The sequence below is a fragment of the Leptinotarsa decemlineata genome, unplaced genomic scaffold (assembly GCF_025532065.1).
Source record: "Leptinotarsa decemlineata unplaced genomic scaffold, Ldec_3_MD MMD2_tig00000035_RagTag_RagTag, whole genome shotgun sequence".
Taxonomy (NCBI): Eukaryota; Metazoa; Arthropoda; class Insecta; order Coleoptera; family Chrysomelidae; genus Leptinotarsa; species Leptinotarsa decemlineata.
The window spans coordinates 13,511,167-13,529,388 of record NW_027412540.1 but is presented as its reverse complement, the minus strand read 5'-3'; the positions used below and the strand labels follow the sequence as shown (position 1 = coordinate 13,529,388).

The following is an 18,222-nucleotide window of genomic DNA, read 5'->3' as shown; positions in this document are numbered from 1 at the left end:
AGAACAGTGCTTTCAAAAAATTGTTCTACAGCGCCATCTAGTGGCGAGTTACAGAAAAATTTATAGCCTAAAAACCTTCTCTATGAAAAATTACTTGTACATGTCAAGTTTCATCACGATCGGTTGAGCGATATAGAAGTTTATCATTTACCAACCAACCAACCAACAAACATCCATTTTTATATAGTAGACTAGTACTATGTTGCTGTATCGCTACTGTTCCAATGTTTTGACGGAATCAGAATCAACGAACTTAGGCGTGCGCAGCGTTATAGAACAGTGCTTTCAAAAAATTGTTCTACAGCGCTATCTAGTGGCGAGTTACAGAAAAATTGATAGCCTATAAACCTTCTCTGTGAAAAATTACTTGAACATGTCAAGTTTCGTCATGATCGGTTGAGTGATGTAGAAGTTTATCACTTACCAACCAACCAACCAACAAACAACCATTTTTATATAGTAGACTAGTACTATGTTGCTGTATCGCTGCTGTTCCAATGTTTGACAGAATCAGAATCAACGAACTTAGGCGTGCGCAGCGTTATAGAACAGTCCTTTCAAAAATTGTTCTACAGCGCCATCTAGTGGCGAGTTACAGAAAAAATAATAGCCTATAAATGTTCTCTATGGAAAATTACCTTTATATTTCAAGTTTCATCACGGTCGGTTGAACGATATAGAAGTTTATCACTTACCAACCAACCAACCAACAAACATCCATATTTATTTTTATGTATATAAAGTAACCTCAATAATATATGAGTCATTGAATGGAAAATTACTATAATTAGCATAATTTTAGACCTCTCTGAAGCCTTTGACTCAGTAGGTATGTCATGAAAAATTACTGGAATAACTTCAAACTTACGGAATTAGACGAAACACTTATGAAATTTTGAAAAGTTGTGAGACCGTAAACAAGTAGTAGACATCGATAGTGTTCATAGTATATACGCCCAAGAAACTTTACTTCCAAAGAGCTGGAAAAAAATATCGAAGTTGATTTTCCTATCCCATCAGGGTGGTTGCAATTCATGCGATTAGCTTAAATAATGTAGGATCTTCACAAATAGGATTCAAATCTCAAATTTCTGAAAAACCGTAGGAAAATCATGTATTATAGTTTTTTCAGGTATGAAACATATGGTACTAGGTTGGGGCGTTGTTAAGCACTGAAAATGGAATCCATGTTATTTGAAAATGGATTCTGAAAATCATATACAAAAAAATAACGTATACAAAACATTATCTCTATAATGAAGTTCAAATAGACGACGTCAGACGAATTCTCAAAAAATTCTTCCGTGTATACATCAAGGCGTAATTGAATTTCTATCCCAAGGAATTTCTTACTATACTCGAAATACTGACAGAAAATGCAAAAATGTATTATGAAAGACATATGTATGTTTAGCGATACTGAATATCATACTTCACAACATGCTAACAATTGAATGTTTTTATATGAATGTTTGTACTGTATGAAGCTTACTTTAATTCATTTGTATTTTAATACCTTTCATACTGATTGTTTTGTACATATAATCTGTTCAACTTTCATCAACAAGCAAGTACTTGATTTTTTTTCTAATGATTCAATGTAATAAACTCAGATATAACCTGAAATCACTCTATTTTGAAGAAAAGAACCGCATTTGTAACGTCCCAGATGAAATGTGTTAACAAAACTAATAACTGCGAACGCCAAATCACTCAAAATGATGAAAATATGCAATATTTTTGTGTGTTAGGAAGAAAGTGAAAAAATTATTGCAGGAACATTGCTACACCTTCAATAATTGGTGAGAGTTATATAACATGATAAACGCCGACATAATATGTCATTACTCCTGTCCGAGTTAACCAAGGTTGCACTATTCCTCTCACAATAAAAATCACTAATGCTCAATTTTTTAGATGCGACTTTGAACTCCAAAAGCCGAAACGCGGTAGAAAGAAGAAATCAGTTGAAGACAACCAATACACAAGCAAAAAGAAACCAAAAGCTCGCCGGAAGAATAGCAATCCAAAGAGAATGGTGGTGAGCCACCCACCTCCAATCAAACTTGAAGAACCGATACATTGCGATAACTGTTCAGATTCCTATTACAATCACGTCGATTTCGCATTTCATTCTATCAAGCACAGCGAGGATGGAAAATACTCCTGCCATATTTGCAGCAACTACAGGAACGCTAAAAAGTATAGTATTGAAATGCATGTAAGAGCTCACGAAGGCTCCACGAAGTTCAAATGCGAGATTTGCAACAAAGCTTTCACTATCAGCACTTACGCGCTGGAACATAAGTTTTTCCATTCCGGAGAAAAGCCTTTCCAGTGCGAAATTTGCGGAAAACACTTCATGTTTTCCAGGCAGCTGGCCTCACACAGGCGAACTTCGCACTACGAAATCCTCACAGGGTGTCCTCTAGTGAAATACGATTGCGACATTTGCAAAAAGCTTTACGAATCAGCTTTCGGACTCAGGCGACACAAGATGACAATCCACCACAACGTTGACTTGTCTGTGATCTGCGAAGTTTGCGGGAAAACTATTTCCACCAAGGAAAAATTAAAGTTTCATATGCGCACTCACACGGGTGATAAACCCTACCCTTGCGAGGCTTGCGGTAAATGCTTTGCCAAAAAGCACCAAATGATAGAGCACATGAGAGTCCATACTGGCGAGAAACCCTATATTTGTCCCCACTGCGGCAGAGGGTTCTCTCAAAGAACGCCTCTTGTACTCCATGTTCGTACTCACACTGGAGAACGGCCTAATTTGTGTAGAATCTGTGGAAATGGATTCATCTCCAAGACGTCTTTGGAAGCTCATATGAAAAATTGTTTCGTACCGTTCGCTACGTATTGAGGAAAGTTAGTGGAGTAAATGAAGCGAAAGTAATTCAAAAATTGTGGTAAACCATGAATTATGAAATTTTGTCTGTTACTAGTTACTTGTTTTTTATTATGGGCATCGATTGTTATGGTCATTAGCCACGTGTTTCGTGTAACCTTTTTGATTGGAGTCAGTCCAAAAAATAACAGCATTGAATAGAAATATTATTTGTTACTCACACGGCCGTAGTCACGATTAGTAAGATCAAAATCCAGGCTGGTAGGCCGGTAAATTGAACTTTTGAACGGTAAATTGAAGTTTTGTGAGATTTTCACTGGACAGTGTGTTTGTTACTTGAATCGATTTATGATTTTGACATAGAATTCTTCTGCTATTGTGTATGATTTACTTGAAGAATTTCAGCAATTTTCAGACGTGTTGGGCTTTTCAAAGCTTGACTCAAATATAACATTAACATTCAAGCTGAGTCCATGACAATAATTACACAATTATCACAAACATTTCAATTTCTAGATGTGTTTTGCTAACACAGTAGCTGTGTCAGCGATATGCGTCTACAAATTAAAATGTTTGTGAAGATTGTGTGATTATTATCATGGATGTTATTAATTTTCATCAAGTAACGGGTCATCCCATTCATAATCCAAGCTGAGCTCAATTTTCCAACCCATCTCAATAAAGCTTACCTTTGCATGATATATGGAAAATACGTGCTTTGAAATGTTAAAATGAAATGAACATCAAATTGTGAAATTTAAAAACAAATAAAAATTTCACTTGGTTCAAATTTTCATTTTTACTCTTTTACCTTCATCATTTTGTTCAATTCGAATGTGGGACTCACAATTCTTTCTAGTTCCACGGGTTTTGAATTGTAGGTTTAATGCTGGTCCAAGCAAACCATAGCAAAAACTGTTTAACCTGAAAAAGTTTGCAATATAGTTTTTATGTAAGAAATCATTGTTGAATAACATATCCAAAATCGGATCATGGAAACACATAAAAAATTCATTTCGAAATGACGGACCTCGTAATGTGACGAAAAACAAAGAAATGTGAACATGAGAACTGTAGAGTTTGCTGATATCCTCTGCTTCAGGGGGTGTCAAATAAGAATTAGCAACAATAAAAACCTACTGTTTATTACTAATTCTATATAAACTACCATAACTCTAACATTGTTCCAGTCAAAATAAGACAATATATTTCCGTAAAAAAAAGACATTGATGTACTTTCATCTCAAATCAGCAGTATTCAGTCCGCCATTTTGAAATATTTTTTTGGGCCGATTTTATCTGATTTTGTATTCATTATTCAGTGATAATCCCTGATCTAGAAACACTTCATAAAACTTCTACTGAAATTTTCCCATGATTATCCATAATGTACCTGGACTATATGCCTAATAATTTGGTACATCGCCCCACTACGTTGAATTATTCGATTATTAGATTTTGTATTAGTTAACAGTTGAATACAATTCAAGCAAACTAAACCAAACATTTCCAACTATCAACTGTATTATCAAAATACGAAGAATCAGCAAGATAATCAACTATTATACCAAATCATTTCCAAATAGACTGAATGAATATTCATTTACCTATAATTTTTGTTTTATTAACGTATTTCTTCTTCAATCCTACTGAAAACCTATTGTTTTATATGAAAAGTAAATACAAACTGGAAAATAATTTTTCATATAATATATCTAGTTGAAGCTAGGATGATTCTGCAATGTTACATGGCTGACGGACTGCGAATAGCCATGATGCTCCCTAAGTGGCTCGGTGAGTTTTTAATATTGCCTACCCAGGACACGAGGCTAATGACCAATGCAGTCGATGCCGATGACATAAAAAAATATGCATATTGAGTTATATCTGCAGAAGAATAATTATGTCGCGTTCATATCTTATTCAGTTAATATTCAAAATCTATGATGAATGGCAAATTCGAAATTTCATAGTCGTATTCACATTCTGCTGAATGTTTATTACAGAAATGTTTGAATCCAATCCATATTTAAAGTGTTCTAATCAGTAAATTATTGCACTTGCACCGTTACCACAATTTTCAAAGTATTTCAAATCATTTACTCCACTGTAAGAGCTAAATTTTGTTTTGCATGAGTATTGTAAAGTGTAATTAATAAAACAATCACGCGTACTATATATAATTTAAGGTGTCCCATCAGATGGGATTTTACTAGGATCCTGGTTCAATATTCAATTCAGTGTGTCTCAATTTTATTTTACGACTTATTTATTCAGCTTTACTATCTTTGAGTTAAATAACTCAGTCCATTTCGTTATAAACAATGTATGTGATTATTATAGACTTACTTTATTACTATAGTAGGTGGAATAGTATTATTTTTTCAGAAGAAGTGAGAAGATATATTTCAGTTATTTCAGTGTTTTTGAGTTCTGTTCGAATTTTATTATGTTTTTTTTGAGATAGTTTTTGGATTTTGAATTATATTATGAATCTATGCAGGTGGAATGGCGTTTCTGTAGATATTTCTACCACAGTTTTCGAAAAATGTTCGAAATATAATTTTAGAAATAGGTAATTTCAGAAGTATTTTGGAATTCTAATACAGAAAGTCGTGAAAAAGACAATTTGTACATAAACTTTTGTATTTTGCATGACATTTATGAGAAAACATATTCCAAACTAAAATTTTGATCGTGTCAACAATAGGAAACATTGACGAGATACATTTTGAGATGCCAATATACCTAAATACCAAAATGAATATTTCGAGTGCTGTGCTGTAGAGACGTACTTGCTATACTGTGTTTACAATTTTCAGTGAACATGTCAATTTCGTATATCTCTGAAATGTATAACGCAATAGGTACCGCAACTACATGAGCCATAGTGTCGTTCTGATAAAATGTCGTTCTAAAAAATATTCAGAATACATGCCGCCTGTACGGTCTTTCACTGTTGATAAAAATTAATTTGAAGGATACAGAATTTGGCATTTTTGTTTATACATTTATTGTGGATACATTTGATTTATACCGCGCATTTCTTTAATGTTCCCCCCTTTTATTTTTTGAAGGGTCAACTCAAAAAATCGAAATTTGGGATAATGAAATTAATGCATGAATACTTTATTTTGAAGTGAAATTGGCAGATGAAATTTTCAAGATGGCGACTGGCGCCATCTGGGAAAAACATTTAATGGAAAAGGGGGTCTTGTGACACATCTTTTTGAAGCTCCTGACTAATGCTTCACAACCCTAGAATATAATGTCAATATCTTCAACTACTACCAATTTGCGGAACTTTTAATACTTGTCTGAATACATTGACATTTAACTACATAATATGATGTAATAAGCTTGAGGTCAGTTCAGAAAATGCTCGAAACAGTTGCCTTGAACTTCTTGACATATGAACAGCTCATCCGATATTTCACGCCGAACATTTTCGAACATAGTAACGTCAATATCTCTACAAATATTTATTATTCTCTGCTGTATATCCAATATTGAAGCAGGTTCACTTTCGTACACCTTTTGCTACAAATAGCCCCATAAAAAAGTCCAAAGGTGTAAAATCTGGCGAGCGGGCTGGCCATTCTGTAGGACCTCGACCTGGAAAAGTAGTATCCAAATAGTTCCTTACTTGTCTGGAGTAATGTGGTGGTGCTCCATCTTGTTGGAAAACAATATCCATATCCCTTCGAGGATTTCAATGATGAGAGGGTCATCAGTAGTTTCTAGCATATTCAAGTACAGTTCCCCTGTTGAATTCTGATCAATGAATAGAGGTTCTACAATATGGTTTCCCATTATTCCTGCCCAAACGTTAATTTTTTCTGAATAGTGGGTACGTGTTTCCCGGAAAACGTGAGGGTTTGTGTCACTCCAATAACGGTAATTTCATCTGGGAACATTGCCGTTTGAAAAAATGTACATTCGTCACTAAAACAAATATTGTGGAGATAGGTAGGATGCCTTGGAATGGTTTCCGTCATGATTTCGCAGAATTCTGTTCTTCGATCAAGGTCATCTTCAGTTAATTGGTGTACCATTTTACTCTTGTATGGATGTATTCCTCTTCAAAAGTCTCCACACAGTAGGAGGAGACACCTCACAAACATTCGCGACGGAATAAGTAGACTGTTCAGGGTTTACTACCATCTCACCAATTATTTGCCCTTGCTGTTCTTCCGGAATGGACGGATGAAACGATTAGGAAAACGTTCATTGAAAATCCTTTCGGTCTCGTGAAAGTTACGCGTCACACCTTAAATGAAAATCGCTTAAATTTTTTCTTTCAATGGACGAGAATTGATCATTTTAGAGATTGTTGACTTGGTACCTTTCTACTAGTAAAACCGAAAACTAAATGAGAATATTCTAACTGAATAATGATGTTCATTGTCGTATTGACATTTTTTGTCGTTTTTATCAACAGAAAATAACTTAACAAACCTTATCGGGTTGTTGGAATTGCCATATGGCAGATAAAAAGGAATATTTCTAGAAATATGGATGTTAATGTTTTTGTCTTCAGAAAATTATTAAATGTTCCGTCATTTTGTAGTAGGTGAAGATATTGACTTCATATTCTACGGTTGTGAAGTATTCATCAGGAGCAAGGCCCCCCTTTCCATTTAATTTTTCCCAGATGGCACCCAGTCGCCATCTTGAAATTTCTATCTGTCAATTTCACTTCAAAATAAAGTATTCATGCGTTAATATCATTATCCCAAATGTCAATTTTTTCAGTTGACCCGTTCAAAAAATAAAATGGGGGGGGTACAGTAAAGAAATGCACTGTATACACAATAGAATAAGACATTCTGTATTAGAAAAATACGTACTGAATTTGTCAATGATATTATATAATTGAATTATCAATTTCATGTCAAATCATTTCATGTGCAATTGAAAAAAAATAAATATTCATTTAATCGTATACATGCGTTTCAGTTTCGCTACCTAGGTAAGTATACAATGAATCCTATTCATCCAAATAAATCTTCGTCTAATGATTCATTTTTTGTTTCAGAGTTATTAAACATGAGGATAACAAAACAATGATGAAGGAATCCACGAAATCCCAACTAAAACCCAAGAAAGGAAGAAAAGGAACCGTAAAGAACGCATCGAAAGATAAAACCGACAGTTTATTCAAGTCGAAGAAAGAAAGAAAATCTAGGCGAAAAAGTGATAGTCCAAAGAAAATCGTGTTAACTCATCCCCCTCCCATTGAATTAGAGGAACCGATTCAATGTGAAGTTTGCAGCGCCTCTTATACAAATAACGTTGATTTCGCTTTTCATTCATTGAGTCACAGTGATGACGGAAAGTACTCTTGTCACATGTGCAATTACCGCAATGGTTCCAAGTACCACGTGGAAATGCACGTGAGGACCCACGAGGGTACCACCAAACACAAATGTGAGATTTGCAACAAGGCATTCACCATAAGTACGCATGCCATCGAGCACAAGAATTTCCACACCGGTGAAAAACCGTTCCAATGCGAAATTTGCGGGAAACACTTCATGTTCTCCTGGCATCTGTCCTCACACCGCAGAACGTCTCACTACGAGATTCTCACTGGGAAACCTTTAGTGAAGTTCGATTGCGCCGCTTGTAACAAGCATTACGAGTCCGCCAGTGGATTGAGAAGACACAACATCAAGAAGCACAAATTCAACGAGATAGACTTGTCTGTGATCTGTGAGATCTGCGGAAAGAGGCTCTCCAGCAAGGAAAAACTCAAGTTCCACTTGCGAACCCATACTGGTTATAAGCCGCACGCATGTCACGTGTGCCCGAAGAGTTTCTCTAAAAAGGACCAACTCATCGAACATATTCGTACGCATACTGGAGAGAAACCCTATGTTTGCAAAATTTGCGGGAAGGGTTTTGCTCAGAGAACTCCTCTCAAAACTCACGAGCGGACACATAATGCTGACAGATTTGGCAACACCTGCACCGTTTGTGGATTAGTTTTTAGGGTGAAAGACGAGTTTGAGAACCATATCAAAGTGTGCTTAGCTGCTCAGTTGCCGTTTCCTTATATTCTCAACTATAAAACTGAGGCTCCTTGAGGTGTGGGAATACTAGAAGAAGTATCTTGTGATGGTTGCCCATGTAATAATTATATTTCAGGATATGTATTTGAATGGTATCACGGGAGTCATATTGCAAAATATTCTACTTATTTTTATCTTGCGTTTTATGCACTGTTTTAATTAATTTATTCTGTTGTTGAAAATAAAAACATATGTCTGAATTTCATTTATGGAAAACAACCTATCTCGTAGATGAGTTGCTGTTTACTGCAAATAACACAAGTATCAGATTATCAAAAAGTAACAACAATTCACATTTCCAAAATATTATAGTTTTTGATGCACCTATACTCCAGGATAATGTATCTATGTAAAATATTTTTGTGAGATTTTCACTAAACAGTTTTTTACTATACAATAAACGATTTGATGGAAATTTCACAATAAAGTGTTACTTCAATATTCAATATTGTGTAGTGAAACAGGTGTTGAAGTTTTGTAAACAGGGATTGGCTAGGTGAACAGAGTACACTACCTCGATATGGGTATCAAATGACATGCTTGACTAGTAGAATGGTAGTACAGTTTGAAAAATATATAAATTCGAAATGGCCGCAGCTACAAAATGGCGGATTACATATTACCTTGTAATACTGAGGCAGTAAATGAACTAACAGAATGAGAATAATTGGGTAACAAAATAAGAAACTAAAAACTTGAAAACAAAATAAGTAAAAAAACATCTTGAACGGTTTCACTGAAAAAAAAAGATTATAATGATGAAGATAATGTACTGAAAACAAAAAAATAATTCGGAAGGTCCTAGGTAACAGGCATCACACCACTCACCTCAGCAATCTACGGTATTGATCATATAAAAAAATAATTGATTGTAGATACTACGCCCAACGAATTTTATTATTTTTTATCTGATCAATATCGTATATTGCTGAGGAGAGTGGTGTGATGACTGTTACCTAGGACCTTCCAAATTATCACAGTTTGAAACAATTTAATAATGGTGAATTATTCGAATTTGAAATTGGCAGATATGCATTACGTGTATAGCCCAGCTGTAATGGAGGGCAAGCTAGACGTATTTATCTAAAGATATCCAAATCGTGCTCTGCCAGAAAGTAGAACCTTTTCTAACCTTCATCTTCGTCTTGTGAAAACTGGTACTGTCCAAAAAGGGACATCTGAAGGGAAACCTCAGAGTGAAAGAACAGTTGAAATTGAGGAAGCGGTGCTACATGGAATCGAAGAACATCTTGAAGCAAGTACGGGAAAGATCACTAGACAATATTCTTTACCATTTTTCAAGAGTTCAGGCGTTACAGAAATTTTCAAAGGCGCGTTACCTTTTGACAGCGGTATCTTCAAAATATGCAAAATCCGCAATTTGAATCGCACAATGTTCATGGATGAAGAGAATTTTTGAAGAAATACCATTCACAATCATTAATAGGCGGAAAAATCCCTATGCAATAACAGAAACCCATTTCCAACGTCAATTTTCGGTTAACGTATGGATAGGAACTATTGGTAATCACTTTATTGTACCATTCCTTTTGCCTTGGCGACTTGACCGCCAGTCTTACCTCAACGTCCTTCAACAACTGCCGCTGCTACTCGAAAGTATACCCTTGGTAACAAGGAATGTAATGTGGTATATGCATGATGGTACACCAGCACATTTAAGTGTGATGGTTTGCAATTATTTGAAAACTGTTAACCCAAATCATTGGACTTGCCGCGGTGGGCCTCAAAAATTGCCACCAAGATCTCCAATCCCCAAAAACTTCGATTTCGTTTTCTGGGGACATCCTAAGATGCTAGTGTACACAAGCCCCATTGAAACTGAAGTGGAATCAAGACAAATATGCTTGGGATTTTAAAGGAGTATGAAATTCCATAGGAAAGAGAGCAGGAGCGTATTGAGATATTTTCTCAACAATTTTTGTTACAATCGTTCAACGTTAGTTGTGTTTATGTTATGTTATGTTGTAATGTGCTCATAGATAATTCTTGTTTCTTTTGTTAACGTTTCTTTCACTCAAAAATGGTTCGTCACAAAAAACTCAAAGAGACCTCTATGTTTTGGAATTGAACAGGGAATTCAAGAATAATTTTCATTTGGGAACTAACTTTCACCATACCGATAGAAAATTTCAATATAATGGCCGACTGAAGGCCACTGTTGAGTTAGAGAAACCTTCCTGTATCGAAAAATGTGCAGCTTTATTAAATGTCATTGCCTTACTAATTTAAACAGAAGAAGTATCAAATTTACTACAATAAAATGTTTTAATGATTTCTCGGACAATACAAGGGTTTTTATTTTGTTACTCAAAAACGACGTATCGTAGGACAGAAACTTAAGAGGAATTTTCCATTCCAAATTCAACAAAGAGTTCAAATATGAATTTCATTTGAGAATAATCTATAGGCGTATCATTTTTTCTTCAGAAATATCGAAAGCAATAACTAGGTAGATCGTCAATGGTGTTAGAATATTACAAATATTGATAATCCCATTTTCAATTTCAACCCCTCAGGACATAATGAAACTTTTCCTCCTAATCTATAGAAAAATAGAATAGAATGGAATCAAATAGAATAGAATATAATTTTTTTTTCCTGGAGACAGTACCTGCTGTATGGAAAAGTCAAATAAAGGGTTTAATACAAAATTCATATACCAGCAACAAACGATTCGCAAACACTTCATAAAAACATTGAAAAATAATTATGAATAACAGATTATTAAGAGCGAATGAGTAGGTACTTAAAAAGGAAAACAAAACCTCGAATAATAAACTCTTATTTTAAAAACCAGGTTGAGCACCGTACTTTGGAATTAATCAAATATGTTGTTTAAATTGAGACTGTCGCAACCAACTTAAACACTTATTGAATATTGTTTTGAAATAACATGTTTTCTAAAACTTCAATATAAATTCTTATTCTGAAATATTTTTATTTGAATTAATTATTGTTGGATACATTTGGAGTAACTGAATATAAAGATGTGTGGTAGTGAACTTTTTTAGAGTATCAACCGTTTGAATTTCTGTGGCACAATTATATTTTTGATATCATACTCATCATGGCTCTGAAGAAGAAAATAATCATCAAATAATTGCAATGAAAAAGTGAACCCTGTGTAGTGTTTTCTTCATCTGAATAATAATAAAATTACTAGCTGTTTTCGAAAGTAATTGGCCAAAAGTTACACGTCGCTACCAATGGTTTTTGGGATATTCGGGTATGGTAATAGATTAATGTAGAAATAGAAAGTCATAAGGGAATTTTCCTAAAAATTAATGTCTCCTTATATTTTTTCCAATCCAACTCATATGTGTAGGATTGAAGTAACGCAATTCATTTATGAAGCTGTGCAAATTATTTACAAGAATTTGAGTGGATCGTACCCATTGATGAGGATTGAAAAGACAGTTTTTCTCCAAAACTGTAGAATCCACTCTGAAATCAGAAGCGATTGATTGGATTACATTGCGTTACCATGTATGATATTTGTTTTCATTTCATATTGAAATGATTTGTAATAAAATGAGAAAGAGTATGTGATTTTTGTTTTATTTATTATCAGTAAGAAAAATCAGTTGTTTCAGATAGTATATAATCTCTTCATGATCTACATATTTTTTAAAGCAGTTTTTATTATTCGACTCGCTTTAATTCAACACTATATATTGAAAGAAAGCTCCTCAAAATGGTACGATGATGATTTTTGTTTATCCAAGTCTCTACTGAATATGTGCGAAATATATACGTATCGTCTAGAAAATTAAATTGAACTATGAACGTGTGGAGTTATACAATATAGAATTAACTGAATATTTATATAGTTTTGATCATAATTTTTATATTGTATCAACAGAATTATTCTAATTGAATAGTCTGTGAAATCTTATTCAAAATAAGCATGTTTTGGATTCACGAATATATGTACATATGCACACACACACATCAGCGATTTGCAAATTGCAACAAAAATATACAGTTGAAAATAGTGTAATAATAATATGTCAAAAAAGTGTGACACTGAATATGTGATAGTTGCATGATAAAGTTGCTTTGGAAAACCATATTTTCATTAAAATATCATGATAAACTTCCGTGTAACATATGATATTTCTAATATATTATCAATGTGACGAAAGTTGTGCCATTTGGATTCTACCGTTCCCACTTCATGACACTCTATATCTCGTTTTGTATCCAGGAAAACTCAGTAAATCACAATAGGGTGATTAAACCAAAGAATCGAGAATATTTTTAGTTTTAATGCATGGAAAAGTATCATTCGTCAGACTCAATACTTACTTTTCAAGAATTTCCTATTTTTATACTTTGAAACCAGATGATTTATCTTAAAAACTCCGACTCAAAAGTTTACAGAAAAGGTAGGTTGTATTATATATTATATGATGATATAAAAAGTTGATATTCGACGAAAGTCATTTTTTGTGGAGGACCTTTTTTTTAGGTAATTGTTACCTTCCACAATCTGAAAAAATATATTTCGTAGCTCTTCATTAGATCAAATATTTGTCTACCATGTGACACTGCTACAATACAAAAAAACATTGTTATGTGATTATATAAAACACGGTATCAGGCTATGTTTCCACATTCATATTTAAGTTCACGCTGCATATTTATGGTATTAAGTGACTTTTTGTTTATTATGGTGGACTTTTCGGCTTGAACAATGAAAGAACTTCATTATTTAAAGAACAGGAGAACTGTTTTATGAAAGATTAGTTATTGCAAATTCGATAAAATAGTTCTCAATCAATATCATCCAACTTTTAAACTACTGTTCAGTCAAAACATTGTTTCTGAATATTCGATTCTTCTTTGAACTACATTATACCTCCTGGATCATGCAGGAAATGAATCTGAGTTGAATGTTAGTCCTTACTCAGAGATAAAATTACTATTTACATGACATGTTTTACCAACTTCCACTGACTTAAATTGAGTAGAAGCTTCTTCTCAGTAACAGTAAATGCAGTTGTGACAACAAAATATGTCTTTATAATTATTATTATTTCGTGATATTATGTAACTTTCAACTTCACACTTTCCTTCTCGAAATAAAACTCATTTTCTACACTGAAACCAATCTTTACTGAAAACGATGTTCATATCATGATTCCGGATTTATGTCAATCATTTGAGGTGTCCAAGTGATTTGTTATATTTCGTATCTGACCAATATTTTTTTTAGCAAACCGAAGAAGAGAAGTAGTGATAAACAAAAAAATTTAACCACCAAACCCAAAACTCAAATCCCTAGGAAGAAACCCCAGCGAAAGTCAAGAAGAACATCTCCGCCTCCAGAACCAATAAAACTAGAGGAACCTCTGGAATGCAAGTATTGTGGCAAATTATTTGATACTAACCTTGAATTTGCCATGCACTCAATAGACCATAGCAATGAATCGAAGTACTCCTGCCATCTGTGTAACTTCCGGAACACATGCAAATATCGTTTCGAAACGCACGTCAGAATACACGACGGCTCAGCAAAACACAAATGTGAAATCTGCCACAAGGCTTTCAGATGCGGTACTCACGCAGAAGAGCACAAGTACTATCACACTGGGGAGAGACCCTTTCAGTGCGAAATTTGCGGGAAACATTTCATGTATTCCAGAAGGCTCGCTTCACATCGACGAAATTCCCACTATCAGTTGCTCACAGGCAAACCCAAAGTCAAATTTGATTGCGAATTTTGTGACAAGAAGTTCGAATCGCTGCCGGGGTTAACGAGTCATAAGAATAAAAAACACCACAATATAAAGATTGACATGTCGGTGATTTGCGAAATTTGCGGTAAGAAGATATCGTGCAAAGGGAGGCTTAAGTACCACTTGAGAGTTCATAGCGGGGATAAGCCGTACGACTGCATGGTTTGTTCGAAAAAATTCGCGATGAAAGATCTCTTGATCGAACATACTAGAGTGCATACCGGTGAGAAGCCTTACATTTGCAAATACTGTGGGAAAACATTCGGCCATAGATCGCCATATAGGTACCACATTAAAACTCACACCGGGGAAAAACCGTATATTTGTCCGCTTTGCGGCAAGGGGTTTATTTCCCGGGCTGCCATGAATAGTCACGTCAAAAGTTGTTATAAAGTATAACTCTTCTCATACATTCTGATAAAAACAGTCATCTGTTGTTCATTATTTTTAAAATTTCGTATATACCAAACCTTTTGTCAAGTATTTTCAAAGATATACCGAATTGATATTTTGGCTGGAGACAGCAGGGTGCAAAGTCTCTTAGTACTTAAAATATCAATTTTGGATAAATTGATGGATGAGAGCGTGGAATGAGAAACATCATGAAAAACGAGAAATAAAACTTTCTAAATGTTTTTATCACTTTTATTCGTAACTAATTTGTTACTGCAGTTGCGTCCTAATGGACATTGTTTGAAAATGTCCTTATAGGACAACATTAGTTACCAATAAAAGCGGGAAAAAAATATAGAAAGTTTTGTTTCTCATTTTTCATTAATTTTGGAATTTGAGTCAATCAGCATTCCGAAATAGTATAATATCGGTTAATTATCTGTCGGTAGACAACTTTACCTAATATTCAAGAAACACACTTTATTGTGAGATTATCTCAATTGAATTTTGAAAAAAAAATTATCTCTACTAGTTTGTATTAGTTGTCGAGTTGGTTCAAAAAAAGTTTCTACAAAATTTCCAGTTTGTAATGCATTCACAAATAAACGTCATTCAAAATCATATAGAAACTGCAACGTATCCAATACGTACATACGGGACAGCAATAAATCACTTTATTCCCTATCAAGTAATAACCTGCTCGTTTTTTTATTCACGTTTGAATTGTCAATTCAGTATATCTCTGAAAATACCTCAAATGTACCTAAATGAAATATTAGAAATCCATGATTTTAGGTAAGTTCCATCTATGATTGATGTACTTTAAGTTCATTTGTGGTGTTGATGTTAATATTCGTTTTTTATAATCGTATCACCACTTTGTTACCCTTTGATGTTTATTTTCAGATAATAGCTCAAAAGGCAACTACAGCTGTCATATAGTTATTTCTACGAATCTGATGATTTTTCAGTTGGTTGTTTGTATATCGTATCAAAATTATCATTTACTGCCCCAAAGCTGTTGCTTCATTAATAATATTAATTTTTCGAACAAGTTAGAAACTTTATGTTATTGGTTTATATCTATAAAATTAGAACTTTGCAGTTTCATATACCTGATAATGAATAATAATAATTTACTACATCAAAAGTATTGTAATGAGAAAACTAACACCGCAGTAATGCGTTTTAAAGTGTTTTCCCACATTGTATGAAAAACTCTGACGTTCCAACAGAATATCGCAGTAGAATTTGGAATGAACGTGAATTTTAACAGTCGATTTTTTTTTATTTTTAGATGAATCTGAAACAAATGGAATTTCGAACTACTTAACTTTTCTCGCTATTATGTAGGTGTTTAACTTTTTCTGTTTTCTATGATTTTTCTGGAATTATTGGAAAATTCCGGAAAAACCTGACAATCCGTATAAAAATATTTATAGGATGAATTTTATTCATCTTCATTTTTGTCAATCTTTCTTCGATAGCGGTTTTTTTCATTCACTGAAGAATCTTAAATAGTTTGAATGTGACAACAATTCAAATGGACTAAACTTGAAAACTACTTAAAATATCAAAAGTGTCGTAAAACCTAATTTGTTCACCTTCATTTTTGTTCACGTTGATGAATTCTATGAAATTTTCAAATTAATATTTCCTTTATAATTCGCAATGATAGATGCTTTTTCTAAAGTGACATAACTAACAATGTTATTGATACTCACAAGATCTCTTAAATTTTTATTTATATTTTCACTAATTTGTAAAGTCTATCAAATGTTTTTGAAATATCATAAGAGAGATATAGAAAAATTACACATTTTTGTAGACCTCGGTGCATTCTATGACAAAGTTTTTCTACGTTTTTCAAAAATGATTTGTACATTGTGAGAAATACACTTTTGAAATTCTATGACTGACAGATTTTCACGTGAGGTAATTATATAACATAAACAATTATAAAATAATATATTTATTGTAGTTATAGTCTTAAAATAATGCCATACTTATTTTGACACATTTGGGAGGAGTTTGGTAGAACTTTGATTGCACACTTTCGATGTATTATTACCAATAATTTTCAAGTATAATCTATTTTCTCAACAACATAACATTTTCTTCAGATTTTTCAAAAGTTATTCATTATGAAAGTAATTTCCGAAGCTTTGTAGACAAACCACTTATCTCCAATTTACTAAGAACAGCTTTTTTTCTATAATAGCAGATCTGAAATAGAAATACTGATTATCACAATCAAGGTCTAGGAGAAATCCAAGTTAATCCTCCGAAGTTCTGAATTTATAAATACCTGAATTCTACAAAAAACTTTCAAATCTCAAGTTAAAACCAAGTATAAGTTCAAAGCAATATTTTGGCTTCAACGGCTTATTGCTGTTTTCATGAGAGGCACTAAGCCCTGGCCTAGTATTTTAGTCATATTTCATAGAGGTGGTTTACGTTTTCTGTTAATCAGGTAAATGGCGTCTTTGAATGAGGAGTCGTCATCACAATTGTTTACTTCACGTTTGATGTGCAAACATTAGTAGAAGTCACTGAAGGATTATAAATACTTTCTGAAGAAATGTGCATAAACCCTTTATAATTTGATAGAAAGTATACGAAAAAAACAATAAAAAATATTATTATTGAAGTGATCTATATATTTTCATTTAAAATTCACATTTGGAAATATCATAACATTTCTCATCATCTGGTACTAATTGTGGTAAAAAGTATCAATCTTACCAATAAGCGAAATACCTGGACAATTATTACGACAAGAACACTCATGAAAGTAAATTTATTCAATTGACTAAATAATTTGAAATTATCAGTTCAATTTTGACGATTGTCTGCCATATTAATTATTGTCTTAGCAAAATAGCATTTTCAAAAGTTCCAGAGTAACCCTAAATATTTGAAAGGCAACAACAGTTCCGTAACATTTTGGGTAGATTGGTTTTTACGAATATATCTTCAATAGATTCACAAATCATAAAATATATTTTATAATGTATATAATGTATGTTAGTTCAATTATTACAAACTCTTTTGAATTTTGCGATGTTTATGCTGAAGTATCATTGAAATTAATTAAATTCCAAAAAAATGACATATGAAACTTTTTTCATATCTT

The 18,222-nt window shown here is 33.3% G+C and overlaps 1 protein-coding gene across 7 annotated transcripts in view; it reads left to right on the top strand.

The window, feature by feature from the left end:
- Nucleotides 1-18,222, top strand: part of LOC111510822 (uncharacterized) — a 326,252-nt gene that overhangs the window by 185,335 nt on the left and 122,695 nt on the right. The window lies entirely within an intron of this gene.